Source organism: Corythoichthys intestinalis, chromosome 14 (genome assembly GCF_030265065.1).
Source record: "Corythoichthys intestinalis isolate RoL2023-P3 chromosome 14, ASM3026506v1, whole genome shotgun sequence".
Classification (NCBI taxonomy): Eukaryota; Metazoa; Chordata; class Actinopteri; order Syngnathiformes; family Syngnathidae; genus Corythoichthys; species Corythoichthys intestinalis.
In genome coordinates, this window is record NC_080408.1 from 40,514,338 (window position 1) to 40,534,308 (window position 19,971).

Sequence of the window (19,971 nt, forward strand, 5' to 3'; positions counted from 1 at the left end):
TTTTGTCATCATGAAGGCGGATGTAGAACCAAGCCAGTCCCTCAATGCTCCGTACAACAAACCATTGGTGCTGGTAACAGCGGACGGAGACGTCAAAACTGCAGGCTGTAGACATATCGCGGGTCCCAGGCGTTCGTGTAGTCATGCTGCTGCTGTGTTATGGAAGGTATCTTCTCCAAAAATACGAAACCTAAAATCTGGCACATGAAACGACTTGTTGACTTTGCTCTTGATATTAAGATGATGATTGTAATTATGAAGTTTGATCATTTTTACTACAACGACTAGTGCTGTTGCTACTAGCCTGTTGCTAATCAGTATGTGTTGGATGGCGCCGAATAAAGTGATACAAAATAAAGTGTTACAAGTTTTTGTTCATTTCTTTACAGCTGGAAAATGCTGTTAGGCAAGGGAAGACGACTTGTACATTGATGGACATAATATCGAAACTACGCGCGTTCTACTTTGATGATGGACGGCTTGACTCCCGGGGGCGGCCGAGAGCAAGGGGCTGGGACAGAAGGTGTTTCGCTTCACGGCGGAACGGCGGCTCGATCTTGAGATCCAACTACGAACTGCAGCATTCTATTGGAGCTGGAATTACCGAGGACAGCGGGAGAAAACCCGTCTGAATGCCGCCGAGGGTCTGGGTAATGTCTGGTGAAAGTTTGGCTCCCTTAAGCTCTGCTGTCTGATAACACATTCCATGCATGCTCAACCTTCGTGAATATTTTTATCATTTTATGAATTGTGATTTATTGACCTGTGTTATTGACAAGAAATGGAATCATGTTGTCCAAATGTTTTTTATTGCGGTCATCATCTGGAATAAAAAAGAATGACATACTATTTTTGTTTATAGCGTGAGGCAAATAAGTATTTAGTCAACCACTAATTATGCAAGTTCTCCCACTTGAAAATACTAGAGAGGCCTGTAATTGTCAACATGGGTAAACCTCAACAATGAGAGACAGAATGTGGAAAAAAACCCAGAAAATCACATTGATTAATTGTTTAAGAATTTATTTGCAAATCATTGTGGAAAACAAGTATTTGGTCAATACCACAAGTTCATCTCAATACTTTGTTATGTGCCCTTTGTTGGCAATAACGGAAGCCAAACGTTTTCTGTAACTCTTCACAAACTTTTCACACACTGTTGCTGGTATTTTGGCCCATTCCTCCATGCAGATCTCCTCTAGAGCAGTGATGTTTTGGGGCTGTTGTTGGGCAACACGGACTTTCAACTCCCTCCACAGATTTTCTATGGGGTTGAGATCTGGAGACTGGCTAGGCCACTCCAGGACCTTGAAATGCTTCTTACGAAGCCACTCCTTTGTTGCCCTGGCTGTGTGTTTGGGATCATTGTCATGCTGAAAGACCCAGCCACGTCTCATCTTCAATGCCCTTGCTGATGGAGTGTGACTGACTGAGATTGTGGACAGGTGTCTTTTATATTGATAATGAGTTAAAACAGGTGCCATTAATACAGGTAACGAGTGGAGCCTCGTTAGACCCCGTTAGAAGGAGTTAGACCTCTTTGACAGCCAGAAATCTTGCTTGTTTGTAGGTGACCAAATGCTTATTTTCCACTTAATTTGCAAAAAAAATTCTTTGAAAAACAAACAATGTGATTTTCTGTTTTTTTCCACATTCTGTCTCTCATGGTTGAGGTTTACCCATGTTGACAATTATAGGCCTCTCTAATATTTTCAAGTAGGAGAACTTGCACAATTGGTGGTGGACTAAATACTTATTTGCCTCACTGTATTTGGGGCCTGAGGTTTGAAACAACAGTTCTGGGGAATCTGATAAGGAAATGAAATGCTTTACAACCGATCACACTTTCAGTCAAGCTTTTGTACAGTAGTTTATTTAAATGGTCAGTATTGTAGAATAAGACAATTACATTTTTTGTATGGTACTTAGTGTCCAGGTCCTTTTTATGCAATATAAAATGTTTTCAGTAAATTACAAATTTTGCTCTATACTCATCAATCACACTTTTTTGCCACTTATTGCATCCATCTGTATCCATCTCATATTACTGATACTCAAGGCACGGTTGTATTACAGTTTGAAATTGAGAATGGGGCACAATGATTTGTTCAGTGGTGTACAGTGGATGTGCACGATGAGTGTGTGTGTGTCTGTGGGCTACATGTCACAGTGACGCCATTCCATGCTTGGCCCTTTGTCAGCTGCTAAGTGCACTTGAGACTCCTGCACACTCATTGAGCACGACGTGATGTAGATGCTTAGCTTGGTGACAATCTTGGCAGTAATCCAACACCATTTAGTGTTGGTGTTGTGCAGTTTATTCTCTAGTTTTTACTAAATGCATTGATGCAACAATACTCTTTTTACTGTGAATTAAAGTGCATGTGAGACAATAAAGCATGTTTATTTCATATTTCAGTCGGTATTTTATGCTCCTGAATGAAATGGACCACTTGGATGTGCGCTGAAGCGATCGATGAATTGATTCAATTTTTTAAATCTTGTGCTACGAAAATGAGAGACTTCTGGCCACGGTCTCAGATTGAGGAAGAAGGCGAATGTGACGTTAGTATGACTGTCTTCACTATACGGTCATACTATTGCATGCAAATGGACTGTGGATCCAGCTAATTGTGGGATTGAATTTGTGTATTTTTCACGACACGCCAGCCCAATGTGCTGCAGGCTTTTGTTGCTACACCAGGGAGAGTGGTGTTAGACTTTTTGGGTTAGGGTTTGACAATGGAGCGACAATTCCACGACGAGAAAGTGAGTAAGCTACGTCTTATATATATGTCAAATACTGGGATCATAGCACACGTTTTAAAAAGGAGGTAGCTTGTTTTTTATGGGTGACTATCCACCAAGAAGACAGGAGTGGCCGCCTCCTTCAGCCGACGACCAGCGGCTTGTCGCACACCATGGTCGCCTGCCAATGAGTGCTCGGGCAGCCACGTGCTCTCATCTGCGGTTATCGATTGTGTAGAGACTTCCACAACTCTCGGCCATTTTTGTGTGCCTGCCGAGAGAGTGCTATCTTCGGCTTGGGCCCGGGGAGTCCCCCGCTCTCGTCTGCGTTTCTCGATTGTGTAGAGACTTCCACCCCTCTCGGCCCTCTTTGTGTGCCCGCCCAGAGAGCACTATCCTCGTTTTGGGAAATCACGCGCTCCGAGGTCTGCCGGTTTGTCCACCGAGAATGCGCCATTTTTGGTCTTCATGAAACTCTTTCCTCCCTCTCCGAGTCACCGCTGGGAAATGACAAGAGCCCGACTAACTTCGGTGGCATAAAATACCGTTCGGGAGGTTTAAGGAGTCAGCAGTTTTGACCGTTATGCAGTAATTTAACCCTTTCGTACTGAATGAATGCATTTTTAATATTTCATATTCCATTTTGCACAAGTCTGTTATTTGTCATGACCATACAATTTATTTAGCAATCTGGGAAAAATACTTAGATACACAGAATATCCTGTAAAAATATTGGAGTAGAGAGAAAAAACAATGACATTTTACAGTATGCTCTAGTCATCAGCCTCGTGTTTGTTGTCATTTTGAATCTTCCTCCTCCTCGAAATACGACTCAAACATTTATGGCTGTATGCCAAAGGCTTCCTCTGGATTAACAATATCACTTGAAAGATCCACACTTGAATCAGAGTCACTGAAAAACGCTTCCTCCTCCACTGGGCTGAATTCTAAATCCGCTGAAATCGCTACTCCGCCAATTTCATCATCCAGATGGAGGCGCCAGAGCGATATAATGACAGGGGGAGCTAAACAGCAGATTAAAAGACTCATTTCTAGTCATTTGCGCTTTGCCAAATTGTTGTACATAGTCGAATTATCTCAAAATATGATTTTAATTCCAATAATAATGCTATTTAAGATTTTTTTTCTTGTCACAGGCACATTGATACATTAATATTCTCTTCCAAACATTTAGACAGTTAGTTCTAATCATATTTCCCTGTTGATTACTTTGTTCACAGATGTGGCAAGTAATTTAGACTTTGGTTCCCACAGAAAGCCTCCTGAGTGACATTAGTTTCATCCTCACGTGTCATTGTACAGCTGTGTGACTTGATGAGTAAATCAACAGGTCAAATGCTTTGTTTATTTTGTCTGGGTTTAAATAGACAACTGTCAATAACAAGCAATGTTTTTGTGTTCACACTTTCTAGTAGACAAGATACTGGCAAGATCTCCATATCGATTGGACAGTTCTTTGTTGAAATGCAAAACTTCTTTGGTGTCCAAAGTGTGATTCCTGGCCTGGTCTGTGAGACAGATTTGCAGATGGGGACTGATCATCCATACCTGAAGTGGCCTGTCTCCTACTTGAAGCATTCTAGAAAAGATGACCACTCAGGAATCAGAATTGATAGGGCACCATCAGTGTTGGTAATAAAATTGTAACGGCATTATTTATTTCAATAGTGAGTCATCTAATTACCTTTCCCATCTTTGCAACACCGTTACCGTTACTGAGAATGTGAAGGGGCACGTTACTACAATTTTGTCGAATGAAGCGTGTTGCAAACGCAGTGATGATTGGCTAGGTGGGCGGATCCTGCCCTGCTTCACTGCACACTCAACAAGACAGCGATAATGGCGATGGGACAGGGAATTTCAAAGGTAGCAATCTCAAACTTCAATTATTTTCAAAATGTAATATTGTTACTTTTTAAGGATAGTGTTCTGCTTATTGTGCAGTAGGCTTAATATAGTGTTTTTCCGCGAGAAATTATCTAATGTCGCATTCATATATATATATAATATATATTTGTAATGTCCGTAACTGCGTGCGGGTCCTTGAACGCGCCATCAGACTGCAGAGTGGTGATGTAGCGGGAAGCAAGCAAAGAGGGAGGGAGAACGACGTGTCAGCGAAGTTAGCGGTCCCATGTTGCTGATACATATAAAATTGTTTATTATTTTCCATTGTTGCCACAATAAAATGGGAAATTCATCACCGACTCCTCTCCCTTCGATTTCCCCATTCAGGGCTATTACAATATTTCTTTTACGTGGTCGTGCAGAGTTGCAGTAAGACGGAAGGAAGGAGTAGGTAGAAAGTTCTCGGTGGTGTGCAGATGAGCCAAGCATTGCGTGTGTTGCGTTCAAAAACTGCTCGGATATCTAGCCATCAACGACCTTGCTGTCCGCGACAATGTGGACCCCAGCACATCTACTGCACATCATTTGGTTAGACTCGTCATGTGTCGATATACTCGAAAGTGTCCTTTCTATTTTATCCAAATGTGACGACCGTCAATCCTCCCCCTGTGTTTTATTCCAACACATTGTTGAGAACAGCAAGGGGGCTAATGGCTAAAAATCCAAGCAATTCTTGAATGCGACACAAGCAGCTCTCCATTCCAACAGCGCCATGGTACCAAGCAAGCTTAAACGTCATCTCCAAACGAAACACCCGTTGCTTCAAAACAAGTCGATGGACTATTTTGTTCGACTTTGTGAAAACACAGAGAAACAGGCAACTTTTTTGATAAAAACTACGAAGGTAAGTGAGAAAGCCCTCAAAGCCAGTTACCTTGTTGCTAAATCCAAAAAGTCACCACTCCGTGATAGACATTAATTAATACTACCTGCTTGCAGAGCCATTGTCTGCGAGATGCTCGGCCTGATGTGGTTAAAGACATTGCTCAAGTCCCCCTGTCTGATAATCCTAAGCTTTTTCAAAGCTAACTGCTGTAAAAAAAATAAAATAATAATAATAATAAAAACAGAGGAAGACTGAGAGCTTCTGCCAACTGTTGGCAAAAGAAATGGAGGTGAAGATGCTGGATTTAGAGGTTCTGGGCTCACTGTATGTGGTTTGCATAGGTGAGGGCTATTGCAAGAAATGAGATATGAATGCAGCATTAAAACTACTGAAGATACAAAAAACATTTCTTTCCCAGACAATACATTAAAAAAAAAAAAAAAAATCAATGAAAATGTTTTAAACATTGATAGAAATGAATTGTGAAATCAGTTTTAATTGGCACTGTCAGGGCTAGAGCCATCTGCTGCATCATCATGAGAGCTGTTGTTAATATTTCAATTCTCTAATGAGTGGGTCAAACTATTTGGAAAAATAGCATGGGATGAGGATGCAGTGTAACCTTCTAAACACAGCAAATAACAGTCTTCATAGTTAAATTAGATATGCCATACATGATGGTTCACAACCAAAATGCATGTCTCTGTGTGATATTTAAATTAGTTTGATGTACTGAAACCATTGTGTCAGATAAATATGCAAACATACAGTGGGGCATATAAGTATTTAGTCAACCATTAATTGTGCAAGTTCTCCCACTTGAAAATATTAGAGAGGCCTCTAATTGTCAACATGGGTAAACCTCAACCATGAGAGACAGACTGTGGGAAAAAAAAACAGAAAATCACATTGTTTGATTTTTAAAGAATTTATTTGCAAATCATGGTGGAAAATAATTATTTGGTCAATACCAAAAGTTCATCTCAATACTTTGTTATATATCCTTTGTTGGCAATAACAGAGGCAAAACATTTTCTGTAACTCTTCACAAGCTTTTCACACACTGTTGCTGGTATTTTGGCCCATTCCTCCATGAAGATCTCCTCTAGAGCAGTGATGTTTTGGGGCTGTCGTTGGGCGACACGGACTTTCAACCCCCTCCACAGATTTTCTATGAGGTTGAGATCTGGAGACTGGCTAGGCCAATCCAGGACCTTGAAATGCTTCTTACGAAGCCACTCCTTTGTTGCCCTGGCTGTGTGTTTGGGATCATTGTTATGCTTAAAGACCCAGCCACGTCTCATCTTCAATGCCCTTGCTGATGGAAGGAGATTTTCACTCAAAATCTCTCGATACATGGCCCCATTCATTCTTTCCTATACACAGATCAGTCGTTCTGGTCCCGTTGCAGAAAAACAGCCCTAAAGCATGATGTTTCCACCCCCATGCTTCACAGTGGGTATGGTGTTCTTCGGATGCAATTCAGTATTCTTTCTCCTCCGTTCTTGTTATCATTTTGACGCCCCGGGGTGAGATCTTGCATGGAGCCCCAGATCGAGGGAGATTATCAGTGGTCTTGTATGTCTCCCATTTTCTAATAATTGCTCCCACAATTGATTTCTTTACACCAAGCGTTTTATCTATTGCAGATTCAGTCTTCCCAGCCTGGTGCAGGTCTACAATTTTGTCTCTGGTGTCCTTCGACAGCTCTTTGGTCTTGGCCATAGTGGAGTTTGGCGTGTGACTGACTGAGGTTGTGGACAGGTGTCTTTTATACCGATAATGAGTTAAAACAGGTGCCATTAATACAGGTAACGAGTGGCGCCTCGTTAGACCTCGTTAGAAGAAGTTAGACCTCTTTGACAGTCAGAAATCTTGCTGGTTTGTAGGTGACCAAATACTTATTTTCCACTGTAATTTGGAAATAAATTTTTGAAAAATCAAACAATGTGATTTTCTGTGGGTTTTTTTGTTTTTTTTTTTGTCATGGTTGAGGCTTACTCATGTTGACAATTACAGGCCTCTCTAATTTCCTATTTTCAAGTAGGAGAATTTGCACAATTGGTCGTTGACTAAATACTTATTTGCCCCACTGTAAATCAAGAAAAAGACTTAGCTATATGCTTCCCTAAACTCAGATTGCACACCCGTACAATATCCTATCAAATCTATAAAGATGACGCACAACTCTACATTTCAGTGTCCCCACATGATTATAGTCCCTCAGTCTCACTGAGTAAGTGTATTCATCACATCAGTGAAGGGACGCGCCCGAATTTTCTCCAGCTAATTGTGGGAAAGACAGAGGTGATCTTTTTTGCGCCAAAAAAAGCAAAGATCAAAGATCCACATCACCTGGGCACAATGTCACTAACAGTTACAAAGCAGAAATCAGACAGAAATGTAGGGGTGATTATTAACTCAGGCGACTTAAACTTTGACAGCTATCTAAAGCTCGTCACTAAATCTGGCTATAACTACTTAAGAAATATAGCCAGAATTAAGTTTTTTTTGTCCACACAAGACATGGAAAAACTTATCCATGCATTCATTTTTACTAGATTTGATTATTGTAATGGTATATCTACACTTCTACAGGTCTTAATTTAGGATGTCCTGATCCGATCACGGGATCGGATATCACACCCTCCTTCCTGCTTAGAGCCTAGTTCGGGCCTAAAAAATCCAGCCCGACCCGACACGGCCCGCTGGTATTGAGGCCCGACCCGGCCCGAGCTCGATCACTTAACTAGATTTGCAGGCCCGAGCCCGAAAAACCCGATTTTTTTTTTTTTTTTTTTTTTTGAGTGACGCGGAAAAAACGCAGCAGCAGCAATTTATTTTCATTTCTTCGAGTTGGCAGAAAAAAACGCAAGTTTTCTTAATGTTTAAATAATCTACATATTTTTTTTAGAATTATTAAAGCATTCACACAACGAAATAACGCTGGGAAAGTTTGTTAAACATATTTCTGAGTGTGTGGGATATTGTTCTCACATGGACGCGCCTCTCTGACAAGGAGAGGGAACAGGAGAGGGCGGCGCCTCGGCCGTGCAGCGGGAGGACAAGAAGAAAAAGCGGCCGGCGCCACGGCGTTCGTGCACACGCACAAGCAAAAGCGCAATACAGAGAGCATGCTCTCCATTTTTTTTTTTTTTTTTAAATAATTTATTAGTCCGGCATGGCGGCCCGACCCGACCTGACCCGAACGTGAATGCTTAAATTGTGGGCCCGACCCGACCCGACAAAAAAATTCAGGAAAAAAATTTCCAGTCAAATCAAGTCCACCTCTCTCTCTGCTTCTCTGTTGAGTACAGACTCATTGTGTTTGTCGTTGTTTTTAATGCCACATTTTTGCGCGCGATCACGCGAGAACTCACGACGGGACGGAGCTGCCGAACTGCAATTATCATACCTGTCAACCCGAGGCCGCTGGCAATCTTACAAGTAGTGACGTATGCCCTTATAAATTGGTGACTAATCTTACGTTTTATATAGCATGCAATATGAAACAAAAATAAAACTCAATTTTTAAAATAATGTGAATTTATGTGAATGTATAACCTGCTGAAATCAAAGAACAATATCTTCAGCTACATCATGATTACTAAAATTTAACGGTGACTTTTGTTATAATTGTATGATGCACTTTTGGCAATTTCTATCATGTCTTTTGATGGCTGCACTTCATGGCACTTCAGCTCGCAATTCAGTTTGACTTGAAGGTAGTTCGTTGGTGTGTCCAATTATAAATTAAAAAGGTCAATTGATAAAATTAACTTACTGATGCAATCTTTGAGTCAGGGAACATTTCTTTTGCTAATTTTGAGAAGTGATCAGCAACTTCTAAACAAATTACTTCTCCCAAAAAGTAATTGAGTTAGTAACTCAGTTACCTGAATATATGAGTAATTAGTTACTTGGCAGAGTAACTGGTGTTACCTTTCATATTTTTTTTATTAAAAAAAAAAAAAAAAAAGACAAAAAAAAAAAAACCATAGTAACCTTTGCTAAGTTCTGAAGTCATTTAATGTTGTGAATCAACCGTTAAAGTTGCTAAAATTGCTCCCGTTTTTGCATTACTTTCCTTCTGTCTACTTTGGGCATGTGAAAGTTTTAAAACTGTTTCATCATTTAAAGATATGTCAAGTCCAGATGTTGCCGATTTAGGAGTATTTAAGATAAAAAGTTACTTAGGTTGCTAGGAAGGTTCACTACAACAGAGCATTTCTGAGAAGTCTACTGCTTTAAGATGGCTTCTGTTTACTAACGCCACTGAGTCTGTCATTTCGCATCTAGTTCAAAATGCATATGATATCTAGTGTAGCATCAAGTGGGCGCAAATTGTAGGTTGTCGGCTACAGTCAGGTAATGATGGAGCCACCTAACCTAGCATCGCGTTTGCAACAGCGTCACAACACTCTTCCCTCCCTCCGTGCCTCTGACTTCTCTTGTGTCATTCAACCAACGTAGTAACGCATAGTAATGCACATTTTCTCGTTGCCGAAACGGTCACAAAATCCGAACGGAGAAAAAAAACGTAATGCACGAAAAAACAGATTTTGGACTTACGGCGTACCCATTTAAAAGTCAGTGCTCACTTGTACAAATTACGCCAAAACCGTACAACTTGACAGGTATGAGTTATGCGCAGTCGGTATGTTTTGTCCTATTTATGACGTACTGCGGAGCACGCTGTCAACACGGCGCTTGGCGGATCCGTACTGCAAACACGTCCGGTATAATTTGGCATTAAGCAGTGTGACCAAACTGTTTATCTTGGTCACCAATGCAGCTGGCGTTTGGCACTTAAAAGTTAACGATGATTTGTAGCTTTGAACTGGCCAGAGAAGCTTCGGTAGCTCTACAATCGAAGGCACAAATGTGTTGACCAGCATTAAACTGGGGGGGGGTGGAGTTGCGATTCAAGATGGCGGCTTAGATTTTTTGCTCTGGAGAACCCTGCACAAAATCGACTTCAAAACCCACATTCACGTCCATAACCCATAGCGAAATATGTCTAAGACAAGCACAGTCAAGGACTGCAATATTTTTATCAGAAGATGTGGTCCTCCAAAGTCGAAAACAAGCTCATCATCGTGTGAGCGAGAGGAAGAAGCCGACGGCGGCATGGTGGAGTTAGCAACAGTGCTAGCGGGATCTAAAAAGCTTGCGGAGCGAGGTTCACGCTGAGTTCGGTGGATTTGGCACTAAACTTGACAAAATAAATGACCGTCTAGAGAAGATGGCCTCATCAATCGGTGCTTTGGAGAGCAACTTGTCGGAGGTGAAAAGAAATGTTGCCGCGAATGTCACGCGGATGGAAGAAGCAGAGAATCGAATTGTCTCGGCAGAGGAACAACTGGAAAAAGCCGAAACCGAACTCTCCCAAGCTATGAAGCGTATAGCCTACCTTGAGACGAAAACGGATGACCTGGAGAACCGTAGTAGGCGAAACAATTTGCGACTCTTTGGACTCCGGGAGGGCGCAGAGGGAAGCTATTCAATGTTGGATTATGTACGTGACATGCTACCGGTCTGGCTGAAGCTGGACGCGAATCAAGCGTTCACCCTCGAGAGAGCTCACCGAACCTTGGCGCCCCCCCCGACCGGGCCAGAACAGAGCGGTCATCGTTCGATTCTTGAAATATCAAGATCGGGAGCTGATTTTCCGCTCTGCCAAAAAACACGAGATTACTCATGGTGGAGACAAGCTCTTCTTCACAGACGACCTGTCTGCAGAGACTGTGAGGCAACGAAATGGCTTTAACAACATCAGGAAGATCTTCGTCGAGAAGGGCGCATTTCGTGGATTTACATACAATCCGTGTAAAATGAGGATCCTTCACAAGGGGAAAATATTCCTATTCTCGACACCTAAAGCTGCAGAGGAGTTCCATCGCAAGAATGAGGGAAACGCATAACTCAACAGTGCGGTGAGAACCAGCTATGTTCCAATGTACATTACAGAATGATTGGTAATGTGGACACAATTTCCGTCGATCTTTTTTTTTATTTCTCGAGACTTTAATACATGCGTGGACAAATAAGACAGCGTCTAAACGCACCCGTTTTCAAAGGGTTGAATATAAGTTTATTAATACTGTGTGCAGGGGTCTTTCTACACCTGATCACTTTTTGTTTCTTTCTATTTTGATTTGAGCTACCACAGTTTTGGCTGCTCCTCCACTAGGTGGATCGGCTACTCCCAGTCAGTTTTGAGTAAGGGGGATGGGGGATTCAAGTATTGAACTCATGTGTTACGTGTGTATGTATGTATGTTTGTTTTGTGTATTGTTCAAGTTTGTATTTTTGAATCTTTTTTTTTCAATCCACAAGGAAATGTATGGTGGGTATCTGTCATTTTACATCCAAAATTTGTTACATGGAAAAAGAAAATCCATCTAGCCTTAAAAATATACAGGTGACCAATTGGAATGTCAGAGGGTTGCGGCAACTCAGCAAGTTGAAACAAATTTTGAATAGAGTGAAACATCTTAAATCTAGAATTGTGTTTGCATTAAACTTGCAGCCCAGTCTGAAGAGTGCTGTGCCAACTCATCCATTGTATATGTGAGAGGCTGTTCTCAGCAACGTGAGTGAATTTGAGTGGACTCACTCATACACTGCCGGCCAAAAGTATTGGCACCCCTGCAATTCTGTCAGATAATGCTCGATTTCTCCCAGAAAATGATTGCAATTACAAATGGTTTGGTAGTAATATCTTCATTTATTTTGCTTGCAATGAAAAAACACAAAAGAGAATTAAAAAAAAAAAAAAAAATCATCATTTTACACAAAACTCCAAAAATGGGCCGGACAAAAGTATTGGCACCCTCAGCCTAAGACTTGGTAGCACAACCTTTAGACAAAATAACTGCGAACAACCGCTTCCGGTATCCATCAATGAGTTTCTTACAATGCTCTGCTGGAATTTTAGACCATTCTTCTTTGCCAACTGTTCCAGGCCTCTGAGATTTGAAGGGTGCCTTCTCCGAACTGCAATTTTCAGATCTCTCCACAGGTGTTCTATGGGATTCAAGTCTGGACTCATTGCTGGCTAATTTAGAAGTCTCCAGTGCTTTCTCTCAAACTATTTTTCTAGTGCTTTTTGAAGTGTGTTTTGGGTCGTTGTCCTGCTGGAAGACCAATGACCTCTGAGGGACACCCAGCTTTCTCACACTGGGCCCGACATTATTTGTTGGTAGCCTTCAGACTTCATAATGCCATGCACACGGTCAAGCAGTCCAGTGCCAGAGGTAGCAAAGCAACCCCAAAACATCAGGGAACCTCTGCCAAGTTTGACTGTGGGGACTGTGTTCTTTTCTTTGAAGGCCTCGTTTTTTTTTCATGTAAACGCTATGTTGATGCCTTTTCCCAAAAAGCTCTACTTTTGTCTCATCTGACCAGAGAACATTCTTCCAAAACGTTTTTGTCTTTTTCAGGTATGTTTTGGCAAACTCTAGCCTGACTTTTTAATGTCTCTGAGTCAGAAGTGGGGTCTTCCTGGGTATCCTATCATAGAGTTTCTTTTCATCCAGACGCCGACGGATAGTACTGGTTAACACTGTTGTACCCTCGGACTGAAGGACAGCTTGAACATGTTTTGATGTTAGTCAATGTTCTTTATTCATCATCCGCACAATCTTTCGTTGAAATCTCTCGTCAGTTTTTCTTTTCAATCCACATCAAGGGAGGTTAGCCACGGTGCCATGGGCTTTACACTTATTGATGGCACTGCGCACGACAGACACAGGAACATTCAGGTCTTTGGAGACGGACTTGAAGCCTTGAGATTGCCCATGCTTCCTCACAATTTTACTTTTCAAGTCCTCAGCCAGTTCTTTAGTCTTCTTTCTTTTCTTCATGCTCAGTGTGGTACACACAAGGACACAGGACAGAGGTTGAGTCAACTTTAATCCGTTTTAACTGGCTGCAAGTGTGATTTAGTGATTGCCATCCCCTGTTATGTGCCACAGGTAAGTAACAGGTGCTGTTAATTACACAAATTAGATAAGCAGCACGTGATTATTCAAAGGGTGGGAATACTTTTGTCCGGCCCATTTTGGGGGTTTTGTGTAAAATTATAATGATTTATATACATTTTTACAAAACATTTGTAATTGCAATCATTTTGTGGGAGAAATTGAACATCATCTGACAGAATTGCAGGGGTGCCAATACTTTTGGCCAGCAGTTTATGAATGTTATGGAGAGTGATTAAAAGTCTCACTACTGGAACACGTTAAGAAGTCTGAAGTGTGCACAAACCATTGGTTCTTTTAAATCAGGGCTGAAAACACTATTGTTTACCAAATCATATTCATAATTGTCATATAGCTCCTATGGCTAGCTTTTCATCACATTTTTTGTTGTTGTTTTATTTCTATTTCTTTATTTTTTTTTATTATTTAGTTTTTTTGTTTTTTTTTACTGTGTTGATGATTTAATGTGATTTTAGCGTATCATTTCATTTGTGTTTTGGGGATTTTTAAGTGACCTAGTACCTAGTTTTGAATTGTGCAATACAAATAAATTTGCCTTGCCTTGCCTACACTGTATTCCACCCGACATCTATTTTTCCCCTCATGCATCCCAAATTAGAGTTCAGTATTTTCTCTTTTTAAATTTACGTTAGGACTGTTAACTTCCTGTGGGTAATGAAGTTTTCCCATCAGGACACTAAAATCTTACTTCCCATTCACAGGAAGACAATAACAAATCTTCGCCTACAGAGTTTGGTGGGGGTGGGTGGTCTTCATCTTTGACATTCTCTTGTCTTAACCAGCCGTGTCATGGCGCCGAGCAGGGGCAAGCCTGAAGGAGCAGCAGACCTCGTCAGGGTCATCTGCAGTAGCAAAAAAATGTTAACTGCATCTTCCCTCTTCCTTCTTCACTAGATGCCCCAATCCATCTCAATGAATGACCAACACTGCAAGGGGGCGCCATGGGGAACCTCGCACACTCGCTCGCTGGCACTTATTCACGCAACGACAGCTTCTATGTGCACATTAAAACGGCTTCTTGTTAGCAGATGATGCATGACTCAGCTTTTAAATATGTTTAAAGATAATCATTTAACTGTGTTCAAGGTCATAGAGTGAGTACATCAAGGGTGAATTGATATGAGTATCTAACGCATTGATTGATCCCACCCCCCATTCATTTAAATTGGGAGTTTTTTTTCCCGCCCATTTTGTGTTTGCAATGTGCTGCCACTAGATGGGAAGCATGTATTACGATAGGTTTGTCCTGCTTTATGTTCACAAACAGTGTGGGCTTTTGTTTTCTCTCCAGGACTTGCAGGCGTCCAAAAAAATCCAAGAAATATTTTTTAATTATCTAAAAACAAAAACAATAAATATGTTTACATTTAAAGTACATTTTATATTCAGAGATTCTTTAAAAATTAAAGAAACTTTTTTTTTTTTTTTTTTTTTTCGATTTAAAAAAGTAAATAAGAGTCTAAAATTGACAGCAAACATTAAAAAGACATTCAGTATTACAGCAACATTATGCTTTGTAAAAACAAAGTTAGAAGTTAGAAAATCTGTATGGACAATCTGTGAACAGCAAGTCAAACAAATCTGAAGAAAATCAAAGTTCTTTTATAAACAGTTACAACCGTACAACTAGCCAAGTTACTTTTTGAACCATCTATGTTCTGGGTCAAGTTGACACACAGATGCTTTTAGTGTACCAAAAATGACCCGTGAACATTTTTAGTGTATCAAGGAACAAACATAAACTGGAAGGTTAACTATGGTCCATTCATCTGACAGATATTTAACAAGACAATGGGGACAATGACCTGTCCTGTGCCCTGCTGCGCCGTGGATGGATGACAAACAGTTCAGGAGCAACGACCCAGCAGATATGGCAACACACTGCGGCAACACAAACAAGTACCATGGTGGATTTTTGGATATTCCTAAAGCCCTATCAAGTACCATTACAATCTCCAAGGGCTATGCATTAGTTCTGAAAAATATGATGCAGGTTTTACGTAGCACCCCCTGGTGTTAAAAAAATATTAGCACCATTCATCAACGTGGGATATCCAACCCACGTAGTCATCATATTCTTGCTGTGAAAAATACAGATTCAGCACAACTCAACATTAGACAAGTTATATTAGAAAAGTGTTTTCAAACCAATTAATTACTGTGTTGCCTGTCATGATTTTTTGCTGTCATAGATTGTTAAGGAAAGATGTTATTTGAAATTAGCAAAAATAGAAAATTCAAGCAGTATTAGGAATTACAGTTGCATTATTAAAACTTGTGACTTGGGTGGTGCCTGCGGGTATCAACGTTTGTCATTACTCAGTTTTACAAACTGTGATCTTAATTAAAATTACTGTGTAAGAGAAAGGTTTTGCACTGTGAATGAACATGAACCACTTTTCACAACTAGTCACTCTGCTACCCCAGTGGAAGCAGCAAATGACTAAAATTGACATGTTTACCGAACGACCATTTTCATTCTGACAGTTGGTATAAGACAAATGGATGGTAAATGATCAAATGTGATGAATATACAGTGGTATGAAAAAGTATCTGAACCTTTTGGAATTTCTCACATTTCTGCATAAAATCACCATCAAATGTGATCTGATCTTTGTCAAAATCACACAGCTGAAAAACAGTGTCTGCTTTAAGTAAAACCACCTATACATGTATAGGTTTTCATATTTTAATAGGATAGCATGCAAACAATGACAGAAGGGGGAAAAAATCAGTAAGGAGACTTAAAGAGCAATTGAAACGACACACACGTGGTATGAATTGTCTTGAAGAGAAGCATTGTCTGTCTCGGATGTGCATCATGGCTCAGTCAAAAGAGGTCTCTGTAGACCTGCGATCAAGGATTGTTGATTGGTGTAAAGCTGGAAAAGGGTACAAAACCATGTCTAAAAGTCTGGATATTCATCAATCTACAGTCAGAGAAGTTGTCTACAAATGGAGAGAGTTTGGCACTGTTGCTTCTCTCCCAAGGAGTGGCCGTACACCAAAGATGATGTCAAGAGTTCAGCGCAGAATACTCACAGAGGCAAAAAAAAGAACCCTTGAGTGTCTGCGAAAGACATACAGAAATCACTGGCACAGTCCAATATCCATGTGCACACATCGACTATATGTAAAACTACAACCAAGAATGTTGTTCATGGGAGAACTCCACAGAGGAAGCCACTGCTGTCTAAAAAAAACATTGTTGGTCGTTTAATGTTTGCAAAAAGGCACTTGGACACTCCACAGAAGCTTTGGCAAAATATTTTATGGACTGATGAAACCAAATTTGAATAGTTTTGGAGTAACACCCAACGTCATGTGTGGAGTAAAAATGGAACAGCTCACCAACATCAACACCTCATCTCCACCGTGAAGCATGGGTCATGATTTGGAGTTGTTTTGCTACCTCGGGGCCTGGACAATGAATTCAAAAGTTTATCATGATAATTTGCAGGAAAACCTGAGGCTGTCTGTCAGACAGTTAAAGCTAAAACGAGGATAGATGCAAAACAATGATCCAAAACACAGAATTAAATCAACTTCAGAATGGTTTCAGAAGAACAAAATACACGTTCTGGAGTGGCCAAGTCAAAGTCCAGACTTGAAGCTCATTGAGATGCTGTAGTATGACCTAAAGACATGATTCATGACTGACATCCCAGGAATGTGACTGAACTACAGCAGTTTTGTAGAAAAGAATGGGCCAAGATTAGTCCTGATCGATGTGCCAGACTGACCTGCAGCTCCAGGAAGCGTCTGGTCGAAGTTATTGCTGCCAAAGGGGGGGGAGGCACAAAATATTGTATGGGATCATTCACTAACTTATTTTTCTCCCTTTTGTCATTGTTTGCATACTATCTTCATTAAAATATGAAAACCTATTAATGTTTGGGTGGTTTTAGTTAAAGCAGAGACTGTTTTGTCTTCTGTGTGATTTTGACAAAGATCAGCTCACATTTGATGGTGATTTCATGCAGCAATGTGAGAAATTCCAAAAGGTTTAGATACTTTTTCATACCACTGTAGTTTTCATAACACATGGTCAGTTTGCCATGCTGGCAAAGGTAAGGCTTAGCTGTCGGCCATCAAACTATAATAACTCGAGCAGATGATCATATCACTGCTTTACCCCTGGTCACTACAACAACTCAAACCACGGTCATCTCCTTGTCACAGTCATTAACTACACCTCCAACTAGTTCTGGGTATTTCTACTAAGTACCCCCTCCCTGCGATCAATATACAAACATTTGTTCTCGCTCACATCACTGGCTTCAGCAATTTTAATTGAAAGACTGCTGGAATTAATTTCCATAAGAAAAATACAGGTAGTTCCCCGGTTACGAACAAGTTCCGTTCCTATGCTGGCAACGTGACCCGAAATTCTGCGTTAATTGGAATTAACCCTTTATGTTCCTATTTACCCCCCAAATCTCAAAAGAACTATCCAGAAACATGTATGTAACGTAAAAAACAAGCGGAAAATGACTGGAGATGAAATGGCGGATGAGATCCGGCGTCGTAAAGTTGAAATCACATAAATCGGGTACGTCTTAACCCAGGAACTACCTATATAGTAACTTAAAAGAAAGCAAGTCATTAAACATGACCACCCTAATTTGCAACCTAAGTAATAGCTTATATACCTAAATTAAGGTTAATGGCATGATAGTTGGACCCCAAACTTGGCCAAATTATGTTCCCATCACATCATCGAACCTTCATTACCGTATGTGAGCTATCGCAACATTCAGTCAGGAGTCGCTAAGGGTATTATCATGTGATGTTCCAAATAAGAAGCATATCGAATATTTTCACCTATCATGTCTGTGGAAGGAACACTTTCCACTCTATAAACATTTTTTAGTCAAATTATGTGATATTAAAATTGAAGTAATTAGCAAAGTTTGTGGGCATCTTCTATCGATAAATTCATTTGAAGTCAAAGCAGAAGAATGACTTGAATGCCACAGGATTAGATAGTAAAGTCACAGAGAGCCACAGGAGAAGATTAAAAGAGCAAAATGCAGCTCTGGGGCCATAGGTTGCAGACCCCTGTACTATACTGTATAATGTACCATTTACTTATGTTCAGAAATACCAAATCCGTATGACACGCAATGTTAAACCATGTAATGCTAATAAAAATAAACAATTTCAAATAAATAATGTAAATCGAAAAAATGAAAAATATGAATTTCATTTATAAATTTGAAAATGCTCTTCATTTTTAATTTTGAAATTTTATAGGAGAGTTGAGGGTAACACTATGAAAGTGATGAGTTATACAGTTGGGAGCAGACGTATATGCACAGTGACTCATTTACTACAGTATTATGAAGTAATTAATTCCTTAATGTCAACTGCTATGTTTTAGTTAAAGCCCTTAAATTAAAGCCAATAGTGTACACTTCCCCCACATATTGATTTGTCTTAAAAGAATCCATTATGATGATGCAAGATATAACTGTTACTGTCTAATTACTGGTAAATCTCACTGATGGCTATCTATAAAGTGCCTTACCTGTCCACGTAGATAGCGTGGCAGTCTTTGCTATGTTTTATGGAGGTGCCTATTGGGCGAGGTTCCAGAGGCATTGTTGCATTGCACTCACATTCAACAACAGTAGGACGGCAAGTGAGACAATGGCTCATTTTCCATCAAAACCGACCCGCACCAAGTACAGGCAGCACTCTCAGGAGAGCAGAGCCTGATGAGAAGGCTTCTATTGTTCTCCAGACCGCCTCCATAGCCGTGACTATTTATTTATTAATGATTTTTACGACAGCTTCATTCATACCTTTTTTTTTTTGTAAGTCCGTCAGCAGAATGAATGGGTTCGTGTATCCTAAATTAATTGAAGAAATATCAACCCAAGACAATTCAATGTTAGGTGCTCTTACAAAAAATCTGTTTGTGATTAAGCCAATGAAAGCACTATTAGATATCCTTTGAGTGTTTGATTATTATTGTTTTTGTTCTTTTTTAACTGTTTTATTAATTCATTTCTTGGAAGGTTTTAATCCAATACACACATTTTCTTTTCAAAACAGAATCTTTTATACTGCACAACAAAGCACTCCTGGGTGTTTTTTATATGTTGTTACAGCATATTTGGCTCTTTTCCAAAGGTTATTGTGAAAGGCGATTTTCCCCAGCTGGACGCAGAGGACTTTTTGTTGACACAAATGCGGTCTGACTCCTCTTTTTGCCGAATGTTTTGTCAAAACAACAGCCTTGGTTCTTTTTTAACTTTGCGTGTTATTTCATTGATACTGGACTGGCATGTACAGCTTTGATCATATTGCCTCTGCAAAGCCCTTTGAGACAACCTTGTTGTGATATACAGTGCCTTGCAAAAGTATTCGGCCCCCTTGAACCTTGCAACCTTTTGCCACATTTCAGGCTTCAAACATAAAGATATAAAATTTTAATTTTTTTGTCAAGAATCAACA

The 19,971-nt window shown here is 40.2% G+C and overlaps 1 protein-coding gene across 1 annotated transcript in view; it reads right to left on the reverse strand.

The window, feature by feature from the left end:
- The window catches only part of gjc2 (gap junction protein gamma 2), a 37,838-nt gene extending 18,701 nt beyond the window's left edge, over window positions 1-19,137 (reverse strand). The window contains exon 1 of the mRNA XM_057857939.1: window positions 19,040-19,137. The gene's annotated coding sequence lies outside the window, so the exon portion shown is untranslated. The remainder of the gene's footprint in view (window positions 1-19,039) is intronic.
- Window positions 19,138-19,971: the final 834 nt, after the last annotated feature.